The following is an 18,242-nucleotide window of genomic DNA, read 5'->3' on the forward strand; positions in this document are numbered from 1 at the left end:
TATTCGCTCACACCGTAATAATGAATATACGTACAGGGTATTTTTGAAAGCTATGGACGAAATATAAAGCGCCCCATCGGGTTGTTACGAGTCCTTGGAAGTGGTATACTTAAAACAATGCAAATGATCTACATTGTGAAACAAGTTTTGTGACTCTGACCAAACAGTTTTCAAATTTATTCGTAAGTTCATAATCGAGAGATAGGAGAAAGTGTATTTTTGACAAGAAGGAAAAACTCAATCACCTGATCAGAAGGGTGCAACCACTAAGATCTCATGACAAGCTTAAACTGGTACAGTTCAAGTACTTCTGGCAAAAGGCGGACATAAACTTTATTTCCAATGGATACGCTTACATGTTGAACATAATCTTTACTAAACGAAACAAAATGTATCATAATTTAAGACCTTAACAGTTGTACACGTCTAAACAGATTTATGCGCTTTTGCTGGTTAAACAAATCCTTTTTCTCTTATATTTCGGTTTTAAGTTTATGCATAAAATTGAAATAAGTTCGGTCAAAGGCACAACGCTACTTGCAAACTTTCTTGGGCTCATAACAACTCGCGTATAACGTTTAGCTACAAGTTTGCTGGGCCATTTTTTACTCACTGTGACCCAAAAAACCGCGCCCCTTTCAGAAACATCCGGTAAATGTAAATATGGATAAACGGCTTGCTTTCAGGATATTCAAGAACTCTTTAATTAATTCCCATTCTGCGTCGGTTAAATTATATTTTTGCAAGTCCTTTTCACTCCTCATAAGTGATTGTATTGACTATAGTTAAAAGACATGCCCGTCCCCAATGTTCATGATAGAACACAAACGTACAATAGCATTCTCTTACCTGCTTCAATATCAGCGCTCTGCTAAGCATGTCATAAGTGGAGTTCCAGCGATGTTTGACGTCTAAGACCAGATTTAGGTCATCTACCCCAAACGTTTTGTTTAGCTGGTGCAGTTTTTCCTCCTTCAGAACAGATAAACGAATTTGTACAACAATCGATCTAATCTGAAAGAACCGTAATGTGACGCATAATTATAGTGTTAAATACTCCATAGATGTCAGTAAATAGGTTGGGTAATGTGTCATTGAATGATTGGCCAAGGTAAATATTTTCGAAGTCGTCAGTGTTACGTTCAACTATCATGCGAAGTTCGCCCACCCACAATTTTTATGAAACACACACATGGGAACACTTACTACTATGCAAGTGTCACCTACTGCCTACCCCTTAACAGTCATCCTCAATAATTAATGTTGTACCTTGGCCACAGCTTTTCCTATAGACACGTCTTCTGGTGAATTAACGAAACCGTCTTCGTCGCTACCATATTCCTCCTCTGTTTGGTATTTAGGATTTGATTTAAGCTGGTCTAGAATTACTTTAACCCCCAAATTTAAGACATGCGCAAAGCAACGAATCCGACATTGCGTAGTGTAACGATAACCAAGAACAGCACATCTTTCTTCGAGTTCTCTTGAAAAGGTATCGTTGTTGGACGCATTATCCTTAGTTAGGGCAAATACCTGAAATACGCAGTGTTTGTGCCTGCTCCACGGAATATTATTAAGCAGAAGTAAATTAGTGACTATTAAAATGCAACTAGTTAAATTGTAGGCCTATGAGTTTAGTGTGTTTCATTGCCATGCAGGTCCGTTGGTCTAGGGGTATGATACTCGCTTTGGGTGCGAGAGGTCCCGGGATCAAATCCCGGACGCCCCGATATTTTGCAGAAGTAATTTAGTGAATATTTAATTGCAACTAATTTCAGGGTAGGTCTTGGAGTTGAGCTTGTTTCAGCTGAATTCATGGTCCGTTTGTCTAGGGGTATGATACTCGCTTCGGGTGCGAGTGGTCCCGGGTTCGAATCCCGGACGGAGCCGAGTTTTGCAGAAGTAATTTAGTGACTATTAAAATGCAACTAGTTAAATTGTAGGCCTATGAGTTTAGCACGTTTCAGTGTCATGCAGGTCCGTTGGCCTAGGGGTATGTTACTCGCTTCGGGTGCGAGCGGTCCCGGTTCAATGCCCGGACGGACCCTAATTTTTGCAGAAGTAATTTAGTGAATAATTAAATGCAACTAATTACAGGGTAGACCTATGAGTTCAGCTTGTTTTAGGTACATATATGGACCGTTGGTTTAGGGCTATGATACTCGCTTAGGGTGCGAGGGGACCCGGGATCAAATCCCGGACGGACCCGATATTTTGCGGAAGTAATTTAGTGAAAAATTAATTGCAACTAATTACAGGGTAGACCAATGAGTTCAGCTTGTTTCAGAAACATATATGGATCGTTGGTTTAGGGCTATGATACTCTCTTACGGTGCGAGGGGTCCCGGGTTCAAATCCCGGACGGAGCCGAGTTTTGCAGAAGTAATTTAGTGACTATTAAAATGCAACTAGATAAATTGTAAGCTTATGAGTTTAGCATGTTTCAGTGTCATGCAGGTCCCTTGGTTTAGGGCTATGATACTCGCTTAGGGTGCGAGGGGTCCCGGAATCAAATCCCGGACGGACCCGATATTTTGCAGAAGTAATTTAGTGAATATTTAATTGCAACTAATTACAGGGTAGGTCTTGGAGTTGAGCTTGTTTCAGTTACATACATGGTCCATTGGTCTAGGGGTATCACACTCGCAAGTGATCCCGGGTTCAAATCCCGGACGGACCCGAGTTTTTGCAGAAGAAATTGACTATTTAAACACAAATGGTAAAATTGTAGGCCTATGAGTTTAGCAGGATTCAGTGTCATGCAGGTCCGTTGGTCTAGGGGTATGATACAAGCTTCGGTAGCGAGTGGTCCCGTGTTCAAATCCCGGACGGACCCGAGTTATGCAGAAGTAATTTATTGAATATTTAAATGCAACTAATCACAGGGTAGACCAATGAGTTCAGCTTGTTTCAGATACATATATGGATCGTTGGTTTAGGGCTATGATACTCGCTTACGGTGCGAGGGGTCCCGGGTTCAAATCCCGGACGGAGCCGAGTTTTGCAGAAGTAATTTAGTGACTATTAAAATGCAACTAGATAAATTGTAGGCTTATGAGTTTAGCATGTTACAGTGTCATGCAGGTCCCTTGGTTTAGGGCTATGATACTCGCTTAGGGTGCGACGGGGCTCGGGATCAAATCCCGGACGGACCCGATATTTTGCAAAAGTAATTTAGTGAATATTTAATTGCAACTAATTACAGGGTAGGTCTTGGAGTTGAGCTTGTTTCAGCTGAATTCATGGTCCGTTGGTCTAGGGGTGTGATACTCGCTTCGGGTGCGAGTGGTCCCGGGTTTAAATCCCGGCCGGACCCGAATTTTTGAAGAAGTAATTTAGTTGATATTTAAATGCAACTAATTACAGGGTAGACCAATGAGTTCAGTTTGTTTCAGATACATATATGGATCGTTGGTTTAGGGGTATGATACTCGCTTTGGGTGCGAGAGGTCTCGGGTTCAAATCCCGGACGCCCCGATATTTTGCAGAAGTAATTTAGTGAATATTTAATTGCAACTAATTTCAGGGTAGGTCTTGGAGTTGAGCTTGTTTCAGCTGAATTCATGGTCCGTTTGTCTAGGGGTATGATACTCGCTTCGGGTGCGAGTGGTCCCGGGTTCGAATCCCGGACGGAGCCGAGCTTTGCAGAAGTAATTTAGTGACTATTAAAATGCAACTAGTTAAATTGTAGGCCTATGAGTTTAGCACGTTTCAGTGTCATGCAGGTCCGTTGGCCTAGGGGTATGTTACTCGCTTCGGGTGCGAGCGGTCCCGGTTCAATGCCCGGACGGACCCTAATTTTTGCAGAAGTAATTTAGTGAATAATTAAATGCAACTAATTACAGGGTAGACCTATGAGTTCAGCTTGTTTTAGGTACATATATGGACCGTTGGTTTAGGGCTATGATACTCGCTTAGGGTGCGAGGGGACCCGGGATCAAATCCCGGACGGACCCGATATTTTGCGGAAGTAATTTAGTGAAAAATTAATTGCAACTAATTACAGGGTAGACCAATGAGTTCAGCTTGTTTCAGAAACATATATGGATCGTTGCTTTAGGGCTATGATACTCTCTTACGGTGCGAGGGGTCCCGGGTTCAAATCCCGGACGGAGCCGAGTTTTGCAGAAGTAATTTAGTGACTATTAAAATGCAACTAGATAAATTGTAAGCTTATGAGTTTAGCATGTTTCAGTGTCATGCAGGTCCCTTGGTTTAGGGCTATGATACTCGCTTAGGGTGCGAGGGGTCCCGGAATCAAATCCCGGACGGACCCGATATTTTGCAGAAGTAATTTAGTGAATATTTAATTGCAACTAATTACAGGGTAGGTCTTGGAGTTGAGCTTGTTTCAGTTACATACATGGTCCATTGGTCTAGGGGTATCACACTCGCAAGTGATCCCGGGTTCAAATCCTGGACGGACCCGAGTTTTTGCAGAAGAAATTGACTATTTAAACACAAATGGTAAAATTGTAGGCCTATGAGTTTAGCAGGATTCAGTGTCATGCAGGTCCGTTGGTCTAGGGGTATGATACAAGCTTCGGTAGCGAGTGGTCCCGTGTTCAAATCCCGGACGGACCCGAGTTATGCAGAAGTAATTTATTGAATATTTAAATGCAACTAATCACAGGGTAGACCAATGAGTTCAGCTTGTTTCAGATACATATATGGATCGTTGGTTTAGGGCTATGATACTCGCTTACGGTGCGAGGGGTCCCGGGTTCAAATCCCGGACGGAGCCGAGTTTTGCAGAAGTAATTTAGTGACTATTAAAATGCAACTAGATAAATTGTAGGCTTATGAGTTTAGCATGTTACAGTGTCATGCAGGTCCCTTGGTTTAGGGCTATGATACTCGCTTAGGGTGCGACGGGGCTCGGGATCAAATCCCGGACGGACCCGATATTTTGCAAAAGTAATTTAGTGAATATTTAATTGCAACTAATTACAGGGTAGGTCTTGGAGTTGAGCTTGTTTCAGCTGAATTCATGGTCCGTTGGTCTAGGGGTGTGATACTCGCTTCGGGTGCGAGTGGTCCCGGGTTTAAATCCCGGCCGGACCCGAATTTTTGAAGAAGTAATTTAGTTGATATTTAAATGCAACTAATTACAGGGTAGACCAATGAGTTCAGTTTGTTTCAGATACATATATGGATCGTTGGTTTAGGGGTATGATACTCGCTTACGGTGCGAGGGGTCTCGGGTTCAAATCCCGGACGGATCCGAGTTTTGCAGAAGTAATTTAGTGACTATTAAAATGCAACTAGATAAATTGTAGGCCTATGAGTTTAGCATGTTTCAGTGTCATGCAGGTCCCTTGGTTTAGGGCTATGATACTCGCTTCGGGTGCGAGTGGTCCCTGGTTCAAATCCCGGAACGACCCGAATTTTTGCAGAAGTAATTTAGTGAATATTGAAATGCAACTATTGACAGGGTAGTCTTACGAGTTGAGCTTGTTTCAGTTACATACATGGTCCATTGGTCTAGGGGTATCACACTCGCAAGTGATCCCGGGTTCAAATCCCGGACGGACCCGAGTTTTTGCAGAAGAAATTGACTATTTAAACACAAATGGTAAAATTGTGGCCTATAAGTTTAGCAGGATTCAGTGTCATGCAGGTCCGTTGGTTTAGGGCTATGATACTCGCTTAGGGTGCGAGGGGTCCCGGAATCAAATCCCGGACTTACCCGATATTTTGCAGAAGTAATTTAGTGAATATTTAATTGCAACTAATTACAGGGTAGGTCTTGGAGTTGAGCTTGTTTCAGTTACATACATGGTCCATTGGTCTAGGGGTATCACACTCGCAAGTGATCCCGGGTTCAAATCCCGGACGGACCCGAGTTTTTGCAGAAGAAATTGACTATTTAAACACAAATGGTAAAATTGTAGGCCTATGAGTTTAGCAGGATTCAGTGTCATGCAGGTCCGTTGGTCTAGGGGTATGATACAAGCTTCGGTAGCGAGTGGTCCCGTGTTCAAATCCCGGACGGACCCGAGTTATGCAGAAGTAATTTATTGAATATTTAAATGCAACTAATCACAGGGTAGACCAATGAGTTCAGCTTGTTTCAGATACATATATGGATCGTTGGTTTAGGGCTATGATACTCGCTTACGGTGCGAGGGGTCCCGGGTTCAAATCCCGGACGGAGCCGAGTTTTGCAGAAGTAATTTAGTGACTATTAAAATGCAACTAGATAAATTGTAGGCTTATGAGTTTAGCATGTTACAGTGTCATGCAGGTCCCTTGGTTTAGGGCTATGATACTCGCTTAGGGTGCGACGGGGCCCGGGATCAAATCCCGGACGGACCCGATATTTTGCAAAAGTAATTTAGTGAATATTTAATTGCAACTAATTACAGGGTAGGTCTTGGAGTTGAGCTTGTTTCAGCTGAATTCATGGTCCGTTGGTCTAGGGGTGTGATACTCGCTTCGGGTGCGAGTGGTCCCGGGTTTAAATCCCGGCCGGACCCGAATTTTTGAAGAAGTAATTTAGTTGATATTTAAATGCAACTAATTACAGGGTAGACCAATGAGTTCAGCTTGTTTCAGATACATATATGGATCGTTGGTTTAGGGGTATGATACTCGCTTAGGTTGCGAGGGGTCCCGGTTTCAAATCACGGACGGATCCGAATTTTTACCTCTCCGTGTGACGTAGTCCAGGAGAGGTTCTGTAACGGCCGTGTCTGTGTGTGTGTCTGTGTGTGTGTGTGTCTGTGTGTGTGTGTGTCTGTGTGTGTGTGTGTCTGTGTGTGTGTGTGTCTGTGTGTCTGTGTGTCTGTCCGTTGTTACACCCACGTGACCGCGTTCGCAGTTTGCGTATCGGAGCAAACGTGTTCCCAATTTCCGGACCGCATTGACAGGTCACAGAAATTTAGAAAATTGTATTTCTCTCCGTTGGCTACTCTATATTTGAGTTCTCACACCACCATGTTTGGTCTTCGTCCATCCCACATGGACACCAGTCTGTACATACTGGCTTCTAATCACCACCATCTTCTGGTCTTCGTCCATTACACTTGGACACCAGTCTGTACATATTGGCTTCTAATCACCACCATCTTCTGGTCTTCGTCCATTCCACTTGGACACCAGTCTGTACATACTGGCTTCTAATCACCAATATCTTCTGGTCTTTGTCCATCCCACTTGGACACCAGTCTGTACATACTGGCTCCTAAACACCACCATCCACTGGTCTTCCGTCTACTCCACATAGACACCAATCTGTATCATTGGCTTCCAACACCACCATCCACTGGTCTTCCGTCTATTCCACATAGACACCAATCTGTATCATTGGCTTCTACTCCATTATCATCGTTTGGTTTTAGGATATACGCGGCGATCAGCTAGGGTTACGAGAAACGTCTAGCCTCCCTAAGGTGGGATCGCCACCAAAGGTTTTCGCAATTGCGCTTTTTCCTTACTATTATAATGGAAACGAATCGTATATATACCCCAAAATTTGAAGAAAGTGGGCAAGAGGGGTACCCTTCACTTTAAACGTCAATATTAGCAAAGTTGAGATGATAATAGGTATAACTTTATTTTAAACGATTTAACTATTATTAATGTTAATTATTGAAGATTAAAATAATTAAAAATAATTATATTTATTTAAATATTAAAGATAAACCTCTCGTGCAAAGAGAGAGATTATCATCGCCTCCTATATCTGATAAGGCCCGTGCATGCGATATATTTCATTCATTGCCTCCTATCTATCAAGGCCCGTGCATTGCGATATATTTTTCAAAACAACAACCAAAATGGGAAGCTCCTCTCAGAAACATAATAATTTCTTTTCTCTGTATGTGAAATGAAAATATGGATAATATTGCGCTCCTTCTTTAATGGTATCAATCCTTGCCTGTCTATTAATATTTTACGTGGTAGTAATACGTTTTTAGCGAAGTCTAGAGAGGATAAACATAAGCGAGATTGTTTCGGAAAAAAATACTGCTTCCACTAATGGGTTTATACTCCTTGTTACTCTTGTTGTCTGTGTGTGTCCGTCCATTGTTACACTAGTGCGTCGCGTTAGCAGCTAGCCTTGTGTTGATGTGTTAAGAAATCATACAGAACCTTAATATTCCCTTTTTCCATAATATAAAGTGAATATGTGGAAGTATTTTTCGTAATTATGATGCATTTAGTACTTTTGTAGCTTTAAAGCTCTGTTTCATTTTGATATTCCAAAGATTTTTTTTAATATTGTTATTTGAAATGGCTGTTTATATATTGCTTAAGCTATACTACATCTGTATATAGAATAATCCTTGGTTTAGTGGTTTCATGAAGAAAACTAAGACTTAGACTCCGGCGCGTATAACAAGTATTATCCGCAATAGGCTTAGTGAAACAAAGAGTAAATAATTGAGGCCTGAGGTGAAGTAAACTCTTGGCTTTGATTTTCGTGTCTGGAATGAACAGACATCAACGGTTCAGAGTGAGCCGAAAGTTAAATACACTCTCAAATAATAATTATAAGGTGAGTAAAAGGGCTAATGGTAAACGGGTAGTAACTACAGACTTATTATTCTCTTTATGGTGCGCATTGACTATTAGTGCGTCTAGCTACAATTTAGCTTTGGTGTTATTTAACGTTAACATTCATGTTGGCAAACTAAGAATATTGTTGAGGTGAGACGAGACAATAATGTTTACACTGCAAACCAGTTGTGAATGTAGCTTTCAGAATATAGGGTAAACAGCTGAAGCGTAGACTTCATTTCCTGTTCTTTTCCCCATTGACTGATTTCCATGTGTCCAAGATTTCTCCTTATTGAATGTAAAATGTCGTCTGCTTTACTGAACATTCGCTATGTTTGGAATACTGCTTCAATATTTCGTAAATTTTTACTTCAAAAAAGTGAAATAATTCCATATCTAGGTAAATACGTTTGTAGTAGTAGACCTCTTCACACGGAGAGGTAATATTTTGGTTTTCCCAACTTGTTTGCAGAAGTAATTTAGTGAATATTTAAATGCAACTATTGACAGGGTAGTCTTACGAGTTGAGCTTGTTTAGGTTACATACATGGTCCGTTGGTCTAGGGGTATCATACTCGTCTTGGGTGCGATTGGTCCCGTGTTCAAATCCCGGACGGAGCCGAGTTTTTGCAGAAAAAATTGACTATTTAAACATAAATGGTAAAATTGTAGGCCTATGAGTTTAGCATGTTTCAGTGTCATACAGGTCCGTTGGTCTAGGGGTATGATACTCGCTTTGGGTGCAAGTGGTCCAGGGTTCAAATCCCGGACGGACCCGAGTTTTGCAGAAGTAATTTGGTGACTATTAAAATGCAAATAATTATAGGGTAGGCCTATGAGTTGAGCTTGTTTCAGGAACATATTTGGTCCGTTGGCCTAGGGGTATGTTACTCGCTTCGGGTGCGAGCGGTCCCGGTCCAAATCCCGGACGGACCCTAATTTTTGCAGAAGTAATTTAGTGAATAATTAATTGCAACTAATTACAGGGTAGACCTATGAGTTCAGGTTGTTTCATGTACATATATGGATCGTTGGTTTAGGGGTATGATACTCGCTTAGGGTGCGAGGGGTCCCGGGTTCAAATCCAAGACGGAGCCGAGTTTTGCAGAAGTAAATTAGTGACTATTAAAATGCAACTAGTTAAATTGTAGGCCTATGAGTTTAAAATGTTTCATTGTCATGCAGGTCCGTTGGTCTAGGGGTATGATACTCGCTTCGGGTGCGAGAGGTCCCGGGATCAAATCCAGGATGGACCCGAATTTTTGCAGAAGTAATTTAGTGAATATTTAAATGCAACTAATTACAGGGTAGACCTATGAGTTCATCTTGTTTTAGGTACATATATGGACCGTTGGTCTAGGGGTATATTACTCGTTTTGGGTGCGATTGGTCCCGTGTTCAAATCCCGGACGGAGCCGAGCTTTTGCAGAAGAAATTGACTATTTAAACATAAATGGTAAAATTTTTAGGCCTACGAGTTTAGCATGTTTCAGTGTCATACAGGTCCGTTGGTCTAGGGGTATGTTACTCGCTTCGGGTGCGAGTGGTCCCGGGTTCAAATCCCGGATGGCCCCGTATTTTTGCAGAAGTAATTTAGTGAATATTTAAATGCAACTAATTACAGGGTAGACCTATGAGTTCATCTTGTTTTAGGTACATATATGGACCGTTGGTTTAGGGCTATGATACTCGCTTAGGTTGCGAGGGGTCCCGGGATCAAATCCCGGACGGACCCGATATTTTGCGGAAGTAATTTTGTGAATATTTCATTGCAACTAATTACAGGGTAGGTCTTGGAGTTGAGCTTGTTTCAGCTGAATTCATGGTCCGTTGGTCTAGGGGTATGATACTCGCTTCGGGTGCGAGTGGTCCCGGGTTCAAATCCCGGACGGACCCGATATTTTGCAGAAGTAATTTCGTGAATATTTAATTGCAACTAATTACAGGGTAGTCTTACGAGTTGAGCTTGTTTCACTTACATACATGGTCTGTTGGTCTAGGGGTATCATACTCGCTTTGGGTGCGAGTGGTCCCGGGTTCAAATCCCGGACGGACCCGAGTTTTTGCAGAAGAAATTGACTATTTAAACACAAATGGTAAAATTGTAGGCATATGAGTTTATTATGTTTCAGTGTCATGCAGGTCCGTTGGTCTAGGGGTATGATACTCGCTTCGGGTGCGAGTGGTCCCGGGTTCTAATTCCGGACGGACCCGAATTTTCGCCGAAGTTATTTAGAGAATATTTAAATGCAACTAATAACAGGGTAGGCCTTGGAGTGGAGCTTGTTTCAGCAACATACATGGTCCGTTGGCCTAGGGGTATGTTACTCGCTTCGGGTGCGAGTGGTCCCGGGTTCAAATCCCGGATGGAGCCGTATTTTTGCAGAAGTAATTTAGTGAATATTTAAATGCAAATAATTACAGGGTAGACCTATGAGTTCATCTTGTTATAGGTACATATACGGACCGTTGGTTTAGGGCTATGATACTCGCTTAGGGTGCGAGGGGTCACGGGATCAAATCCCGGACGGACCCGATATTTTGCGGAAGTAATTTTGTGAATATTTCATTGCAACTAATTACAGGGTAGACCAATGAGTTCAGGTTGTTTCATGTACATATATGGATCGTTGGTTTAGGGCTATGATACTCGCTTAGGGTGCGAGGGGTCCCGGGTTCAAATCCCGGACGGAGCCGAGTTTTGCAGAAGTAAATTAGTGACTATTAAAATGCAACTAGTTAAATTATAGGCCTATGAGTTTAGCATGTTTCAGTGTCATGCAGGTCCGTTGGTCTAGGGGTATGATACTCGCTTCGGGTGCGAGGGGTCCCGGGATCAAATCCCGGACGCCCCCATATTTTGCAGAAGTAATTTAGTGAATATTTAATTGCAACTAATTACAGGGTAGGTCTTGGAGTTGAGCTTGTTTCAGCTGAATTCATGGTCCGTTGGTCTAGGGGTATGATAGTCGCTTCGGGTGCGAGTGGTCCCGGGTTCAAATCCCGGACGGACCCGAATTTTCGCAGAATTTATTTAGAGAACATTTAAATGCAACTAATTACAGGGTAGGCCTATGAGTTGAGCTTGTTTCAGCAACATACATGGTCCGTTGGTCTAGGGGTATGATACTAGCTTCGGGTGCGAGTGGTCCCGGGTTCAAATCCCGGACGGAGCCGGGTTTTGCAGAAGTAATTTAGTGACTATTATATTGCAACTAGTTAAATTGTAGGCCTATGAGTTTAGCATGTTTCAGTGTCACGCAGGTCCGTTGGTCTAGGGGTATCATAGTCGCTTTGGGTGCAAGTGATCCCGGGTTCAAATCCCGGACGGACCCGAGTTTTTGCAGAAGAAATTGACTATTTAAACACAAATGGTAAAATTGTAGGCCTATGAGTTTAGCATGATTCAGTGTCATGCAGGTCCGTTGGTCTAGGGGTATGATACTAGCTTCGGGTGCGAGTGGTCCCGGGTTCAAATCCCGGACGGACCCGAGTTATGCAGAAGTAATTTGGTGAATATTTAAATGCAACTAATCACAGGGTAGACCAATGAGTTCAGCTTGTTTCAGGTACATATATGGGTCGTTGGTTTAAGGCTATGATACTCGATTAGGGTGCGAGGAGTCCCGGGATCAAATCCCGGACGGACCCGATATTTTGCAGAAGAAATTTAGTGAATATTTAATTGCAACTAATTACAGGGTAGGTCTTGGAGTTGAGCTTGTTTCAGCTGAGTTCATGGTACGTTGGTCTAGGGGTATGATACTCGCTTCGGGTGCGAGTGGTCTCGGGTTCAAATCCCGGCCGGACCCGAATTTTTGAAGAAGTAATTTAGTGAATATTTAAATGCAACTAATTACAGGGTAGACCTATGAGTTCATCTTGTTTTAGGTACGTATATGGACCGTTGGTTTAGGGCTATGATACTCGCTTAGGGTGCGAGGGGTCCCGGGGTCAAATCCCGGACGGACCCGATATTTTGCGGAGGTAATTTTGTGAATATTTCATTGCAACTAATTACAGGGTAGACCAATGAGTTCAGGTTGTTTCATGTACATATATGGATCGTTGGTTTAGGGCTATGATACTCGCTTAGGGTGCGAGGGGTCCCGGGTTCAAATCCCGGACGGAGCCAAGTTTTGCAGAAGTAAATTAGTGACTATTAAAATGCAACTAGTTAAATTATAGGCCTATGAGTTTAGCATGTTTCAGTGTCATGCAGGTCCGTTGGTCTAGGGGTATGATACTCGCTTCGGGTGCGAGGGGTCCCGGGATCAAATCCCGGACGCCCCCATATTTTGCAGAAGTAATTTAGTGAATATTTAATTGCAACTAATTACAGGGTAGGTCTTGGAGTTGAGCTTGTTTCAGCTGAATTCATGGTCCGTTGGTCTAGGGGTATGATACTCGCTTCGGGTGCGAGTGGTCCCGGGTTCAAATCCCGGACGGACCCGATATTTTGCAGAAGTAATTTCGTGAATATTTAATTGCAACTAATTACAGGGAAGTCTTACGAGTTGAGCTTGTTTCACTTACATACATGGTCTGTTGGTCTAGGGGTATCATACTCGCTTTGGGTGCGAGTGGTCCCGGGTTCAAATCCCGGACGGACCCGAGTTTTTGCAGAAGAAATTGACTATTTAAACACAAATGGTAAAATTGTAGGCATATGAGTTTATTATGTTTCAGTGTCATGCAGGTCCGTTGGTCTAGGGGTATGATACTCGCTTCGGGTGCGAGTGGTCCCGGGTTCAAATCCCGGACGGACCCGAATTTTCGCAGAATTTATTTAGAGAATATTTAAATGCAACTAATTACAGGGTAGGCCTTGGAGTGGAGCTTGTTTCAGCTGCGTATATAGTCCGTTAGTCTAGGGGTGTGATGCTCGCTTCGGGTGCGAGTGGTCGCGTGTTAAAATCCCGGATGGGCCCGACTTTATGCAGAAGAAATTTAGTGAATATTTAAATGCAAATAATTATAGGGTAGGCCTATGAGTTGAGCTTGTTTCAGCAACATACATGGTCCGTTGGTCTAGGGGTATGATACTAGCTTCGGGTGCGAGTGGTCCCGGGTTCAAATCCCGGACGGAGCCGGGTTTTGCAGAAGTAATTTAGTGACTATTATATTGCAACTAGTTAAATTGTAGGCCTATGAGTTTAGCATGTTTCAGTGTCATGCAGGTCCGTTGGTCTAGGGGTATCATAGTCGCTTTGGGTGCAAGTGATCCCGGGTTCAAATCCCGGACAGACCCGAGTTTTTGCAGAAGAAATTGACTATTTAAACACAAATGGTAAAATTGTAGGCCTATGAGTTTAGCATGATTCAGTGTCATGCAGGTCCGTTGGTCTAGGGGTATGATACTAGCTTCGGGTGCGAGTGGTCCCGGGTTCAAATCCCGGACGGACCCGAGTTATGCAGAAGTAATTTGGTGAATATTTAAATGCAACTAATCACAGGGTAGACCAATGAGTTCAGCTTGTTTCAGGTACATATATGGGTCGTTGGTTTAAGGCTATGATACTCGATTAGGGTGCGAGGAGTCCCGGGATCAAATCCCGGACGGACCCGATATTTTGCAGAAGAAATTTAGTGAATATTTAATTGCAACTAATTACAGGGTAGGTCTTGGAGTTGAGCTTGTTTCAGCTGAATTCATGGTACGTTGGTCTAGGGGTATGATACTCGCTTCGGGTGCGAGTGGTCTCGGGTTCAAATTCCGGCCGGACCCGAATTTTTGAAGAAGTAATTTAGTGAATATTTAAATGCAACTAATTACAGGGTAGACCTATGAGTTCATCTTGTTTTAGGTACATATATGGACCGTTGGTTTAGGGCTATGATACTCGCTTAGGGTGCGAGGGGTCCCGGGATCAAATCCCGGACGGACCCGATATTTTGCGGAAGTAATTTTGTGAATATTTCATTGCAACTAATTACAGGGTAGACCAATGAGTTCAGGTTGTTTCATGTACATATATGGATCGTTGGTTTAGGGCTATGATACTCGCTTAGGGTGCGAGGGGTCCCGGGTTCAAGTCCCGGACGGAGCCAAGTTTTGCAGAAGTAAATTAGTGACTATTAAAATGCAACTAGTTAAATTATAGGCCTATGAGTTTAGCATGTTTCAGTGTCATGCAGGTCCGTTGGTCTAGGGGTATGATACTCGCTTCGGGTGCGAGGGGTCCCGGGATCAAATCCCGGACGCCCCCATATTTTGCAGAAGTAATTTAGTGAATATTTAATTGCAACTAATTACAGGGTAGGTCTTGGAGTTGAGCTTGTTTCAGCTGAATTCATGGTCCGTTGGTCTAGGGGTATGATACTCGCTTCGGGTGCGAGTGGTCCCGGGTTCAAATCCCGGACGGACCCGATATTTTGCAGAAGTAATTTCGTGAATATTTAATTGCAACTAATTACAGGGAAGTCTTACGAGTTGAGCTTGTTTCACTTACATACATGGTCTGTTGGTCTAGGGGTATCATACTCGCTTTGGGTGCGAGTGGTCCCGGGTTCAAATCCCGGACGGACCCGAGTTTTTGCAGAAGAAATTGACTATTTAAACACAAATGGTAAAATTGTAGGCATATGAGTTTATTATGTTTCAGTGTCATGCAGGTCCGTTGGTCTAGGGGTATGATACTCGCTTCGGGTGCGAGTGGTCCCGGGTTCAAATCCCGGACGGACCCGAATTTTCGCAGAAGTTATTTAGAGAATATTTAAATGCAACTAATTACAGGGTAGGCCTTGGAGTGGAGCTTGTTTCAGCTGCGTATATGGTCCGTTAGTCTAGTGGTGTGATGCTCGCTTCGGGTGCGAGTGGTCGCGTGTTAAAATCCCGGATGGGCCCGACTTTATGCAGAAGAAATTTAGTGAATATTTAATTGCAACTAATTACAGGGTAGGTCTTGGAGTTGAGCTTGTTTCAGCTGAATTCATGGTCCGTTGGTCTAGGGGTATGATACTCGCTTCGGGTGCAAGTGGTCCGGGGTTCAAATCCCGGACGGAGCCGGGTTTTGCAGAAGTAATTTAGTGACTATTATTTTGCAACTAGTTAAATTGTAGGCCTATGAGTTTAGCATGTTTCAGTGTCATGCAGGTCCGTTGGTCTAGGGGTATCATACTCGCTTTGGGTGCAAGTGATCCCGGGTTCAAATCCCGGACGGACCCGAGTTTTTGCAGAAGAAATTGACTATTTAAACACAAATGGTAAAATTGTAGGCCTATGAGTTTAGCATGATTCAGTGTCATGCAGGTCCGTTGGTCTAGGGGTATGATACTAGCTTCGGGTACGAGTGGTCCCGGGTTCAAATCCCGGACGGACCCGAGTTATGCAGAAGTAATTTGGTGAATATTTAAATGCAACTAATCACAGGGTAGACCAATGAGATCAGCTTGTTTCAGGTACATATATGGGTCGTTGGTTTAAGGCTATGATACTCGATTAGGGTGCGAGGAGTCCCGGGATCAAATCCCAGACGGACCCGATATTTTGCAGAAGAAATTTAGTGAATATTTAATTGCAACTAATTACAGGGTAGGTCTTGGAGTTGAGCTTGTTTCTGCTGAATTCATGGTACGTTGGTCTAGGGGTATGATACTCGCTTCGGGTGCGAGTGGTCTCGGGTTCAAATCCCGGCCGGACCCGAATTTTTGAAGAAGTTATTTAGAGAATATTTAAATGCAACTAATTACAGGGTAGGCCTTGGAGTGGAGCTTGTTTCAGCTGCGTATATGGTCCGTTAGTCTAGTGGTGTGATGCTCGCTTCGGGTGCGAGTGGTCGCGTGTTAAAATCCCGGATGGGCCCGACTTTATGCAGAAGAAATTTAGTGAATATTTAATTGCAACTAATTACAGGGTAGGTCTTGGAGTTGAGCTTGTTTCAGCTGAATTCATGGTCCGTTGGTCTAGGGGTATGATACTCGCTTCGGGTGCAAGTGGTCCGGGGTTCAAATCCCGGACGGAGCCGGGTTTTGCAGAAGTAATTTAGTGACTATTATATTGCAACTAGTTAAATTGTAGGCCTATGAGTTTAGCATGTTTCAGTGTCATGCAGGTCCGTTGGTCTAGGGGTATCATACTCGCTTTGGGTGCAAGTGATCCCGGGTTCAAATCCCGGACGGACCCGAGTTTTTGCAGAAGAAATTGACTATTTAAACACAAATGGTAAAATTGTAGGCCTATGAGTTTAGCATGATTCAGTGTCATGCAGGTCCGTTGGTCTAGGGGTATGATACTAGCTTCGGGTGCGAGTGGTCCCGGGTTCAAATCCCGGCCGGACCCGAATTTTTGAAGAAGTAATTTAGTGAATATTTAAATGCAACTAATTACAGGGTAGACCTATGAGTTCATCTTGTTTTAGGTACATATATGGACCGTTGGTTTAGGGCTATGATACTCGCTTAGGGTGCGAGGGGTCCCGGGATCAAATCCCGGACGGATCCGATATTTTGCGGAAGTAATTTTGTGAATATTTCATTGCAACTAATTACAGGGTAGACCAATGAGTTCAGGTTGTTTCATGTACATATATGGAACGTTGGTTTAGGGCTATGATACTCGCTTAGGGTGCGAGGGGTCCCGGGTTCAAATCCCGGACGGAGCCAAGTTTTGCAGAAGTAAATTAGTGACTATTAAAATGCAACTAGTTAAATTATAGGCCTATGAGTTTAGCATGTTTCAGTGTCATGCAGGTCCGTTGGTCTAGGGGTATGATACTCGCTTCGGGTGCGAAGGGTCCCGGGATCAAATACCGGACGCCCCCATATTTTGCAGAAGAAATTTAGTGAATATTTAATTGCAACTAATTACAGGGTAGGTCTTGGAGTTGAGCTTGTTTCTGCTGAATTCATGGTACGTTGGTCTAGGGGTATGATACTCGCTTCGGGTGCGAGTGGTCCCGGGTTCAAATCCCGGACGGACCCGAGTTTTTGCAGAAGAAATTGACTATTTAAACACAAATGGTAAAATTGTAGGCATATGAGTTTATTATGTTTCAGTGTCATGCAGATCCGTTGGTCTAGGGGTATGATACTCGCTTCGGGTGCGAGTGGTCCCGGGTTCAAATCCCGGACGGACCCGAATTTTCGCAGAAGTTATTTAGAGAATATTTAAATGCAACTAATTACAGGGTAGGCCTTGGAGTGGAGCTTGTTTCAGCTGCGTATATGGTCCGTTAGTCTAGTGGTGTGATGCTCGCTTCGGGTGCGAGTGGTCGCGTGTTAAAATCCCGGATGGGCCCGACTTTATGCAGAAGAAATTTAGTGAATATTTAATTGCAACTAATTACAGGGTAGGTCTTGGAGTTGAGCTTGTTTCAGCTGAATTCATGGTCCGTTGGTCTAGGGGTATGATACTCGCTTCGGGTGCAAGTGGTCCGGGGTTCAAATCCCGGACGGACCCTAGTTTTTGCAGAAGAAATTGACTATTTAAACACAAATGGTAAAATTGTAGGCCTATGAGTTTAGCATGATTCAGTGTCATGCAGGTCCGTTGGTCTAGGGGTATGATACTAGCTTCGGGTGCGAGTGGTCCCGGGTTCAAATCCCGGACGGACCCGAGTTTTTGCAGAAGAAATTGACTATTTAAACACAAATGGTAAAATTGTAGGCCTATGAGTTTAGCATGATTCAGTGTCATGCAGGTCCGTTGGTCTAGGGGTATGATACTAGCTTCGGGTGCGAGTGGTCCCGGGTTCAAATCCCGGACGGACCCGAGTTATGCAGAAGTAATTTGGTTA

General features: G+C 43.3%; 15 non-coding genes across 15 annotated transcripts; all 15 read left to right on the top strand.

The window, feature by feature from the left end:
• The first annotated feature begins 1,817 nt into the window (after window positions 1–1,817).
• TRNAP-CGG (transfer RNA proline (anticodon CGG)) lies at window positions 1,818–1,890 on the top strand. The gene has a single exon. It is a non-coding gene; the product is annotated as a tRNA-Pro (tRNA).
• Window positions 1,891–3,565: 1,675 nt separating this feature from the next.
• TRNAP-CGG (transfer RNA proline (anticodon CGG)) lies at window positions 3,566–3,638 on the top strand. The gene has a single exon. It is a non-coding gene; the product is annotated as a tRNA-Pro (tRNA).
• A 6,691-nt stretch (window positions 3,639–10,329) lies between these two features.
• On the top strand, window positions 10,330–10,401 carry TRNAP-CGG (transfer RNA proline (anticodon CGG)). The gene has a single exon. It is a non-coding gene; the product is annotated as a tRNA-Pro (tRNA).
• Window positions 10,402–10,807: 406 nt separating this feature from the next.
• TRNAP-CGG (transfer RNA proline (anticodon CGG)) lies at window positions 10,808–10,880 on the top strand. Its single transcript has one exon. It is a non-coding gene; the product is annotated as a tRNA-Pro (tRNA).
• Window positions 10,881–11,448: 568 nt separating this feature from the next.
• On the top strand, window positions 11,449–11,520 carry TRNAP-CGG (transfer RNA proline (anticodon CGG)). The gene has a single exon. It is a non-coding gene; the product is annotated as a tRNA-Pro (tRNA).
• A 404-nt stretch (window positions 11,521–11,924) lies between these two features.
• On the top strand, window positions 11,925–11,996 carry TRNAP-CGG (transfer RNA proline (anticodon CGG)). Its single transcript has one exon. It is a non-coding gene; the product is annotated as a tRNA-Pro (tRNA).
• An 890-nt stretch (window positions 11,997–12,886) lies between these two features.
• Window positions 12,887–12,958, top strand: TRNAP-CGG (transfer RNA proline (anticodon CGG)). Its single transcript has one exon. It is a non-coding gene; the product is annotated as a tRNA-Pro (tRNA).
• A 245-nt stretch (window positions 12,959–13,203) lies between these two features.
• On the top strand, window positions 13,204–13,275 carry TRNAP-CGG (transfer RNA proline (anticodon CGG)). The gene has a single exon. It is a non-coding gene; the product is annotated as a tRNA-Pro (tRNA).
• Window positions 13,276–13,840: 565 nt separating this feature from the next.
• Window positions 13,841–13,912, top strand: TRNAP-CGG (transfer RNA proline (anticodon CGG)). The gene has a single exon. It is a non-coding gene; the product is annotated as a tRNA-Pro (tRNA).
• Window positions 13,913–14,802: 890 nt separating this feature from the next.
• Window positions 14,803–14,874, top strand: TRNAP-CGG (transfer RNA proline (anticodon CGG)). Its single transcript has one exon. It is a non-coding gene; the product is annotated as a tRNA-Pro (tRNA).
• A 245-nt stretch (window positions 14,875–15,119) lies between these two features.
• Window positions 15,120–15,191, top strand: TRNAP-CGG (transfer RNA proline (anticodon CGG)). The gene has a single exon. It is a non-coding gene; the product is annotated as a tRNA-Pro (tRNA).
• Window positions 15,192–17,355: 2,164 nt separating this feature from the next.
• Window positions 17,356–17,427, top strand: TRNAP-CGG (transfer RNA proline (anticodon CGG)). Its single transcript has one exon. It is a non-coding gene; the product is annotated as a tRNA-Pro (tRNA).
• An 84-nt stretch (window positions 17,428–17,511) lies between these two features.
• On the top strand, window positions 17,512–17,584 carry TRNAP-CGG (transfer RNA proline (anticodon CGG)). Its single transcript has one exon. It is a non-coding gene; the product is annotated as a tRNA-Pro (tRNA).
• A 405-nt stretch (window positions 17,585–17,989) lies between these two features.
• On the top strand, window positions 17,990–18,061 carry TRNAP-CGG (transfer RNA proline (anticodon CGG)). Its single transcript has one exon. It is a non-coding gene; the product is annotated as a tRNA-Pro (tRNA).
• An 84-nt stretch (window positions 18,062–18,145) lies between these two features.
• TRNAP-CGG (transfer RNA proline (anticodon CGG)) lies at window positions 18,146–18,217 on the top strand. The gene has a single exon. It is a non-coding gene; the product is annotated as a tRNA-Pro (tRNA).
• Window positions 18,218–18,242: the final 25 nt, after the last annotated feature.

Source organism: Phalangium opilio, unplaced genomic scaffold, assembly GCF_054372755.1.
Source record: "Phalangium opilio isolate 3A_F unplaced genomic scaffold, DU_Popi_V2 ptg000225l_1, whole genome shotgun sequence".
Classification (NCBI taxonomy): Eukaryota; Metazoa; Arthropoda; class Arachnida; order Opiliones; family Phalangiidae; genus Phalangium; species Phalangium opilio.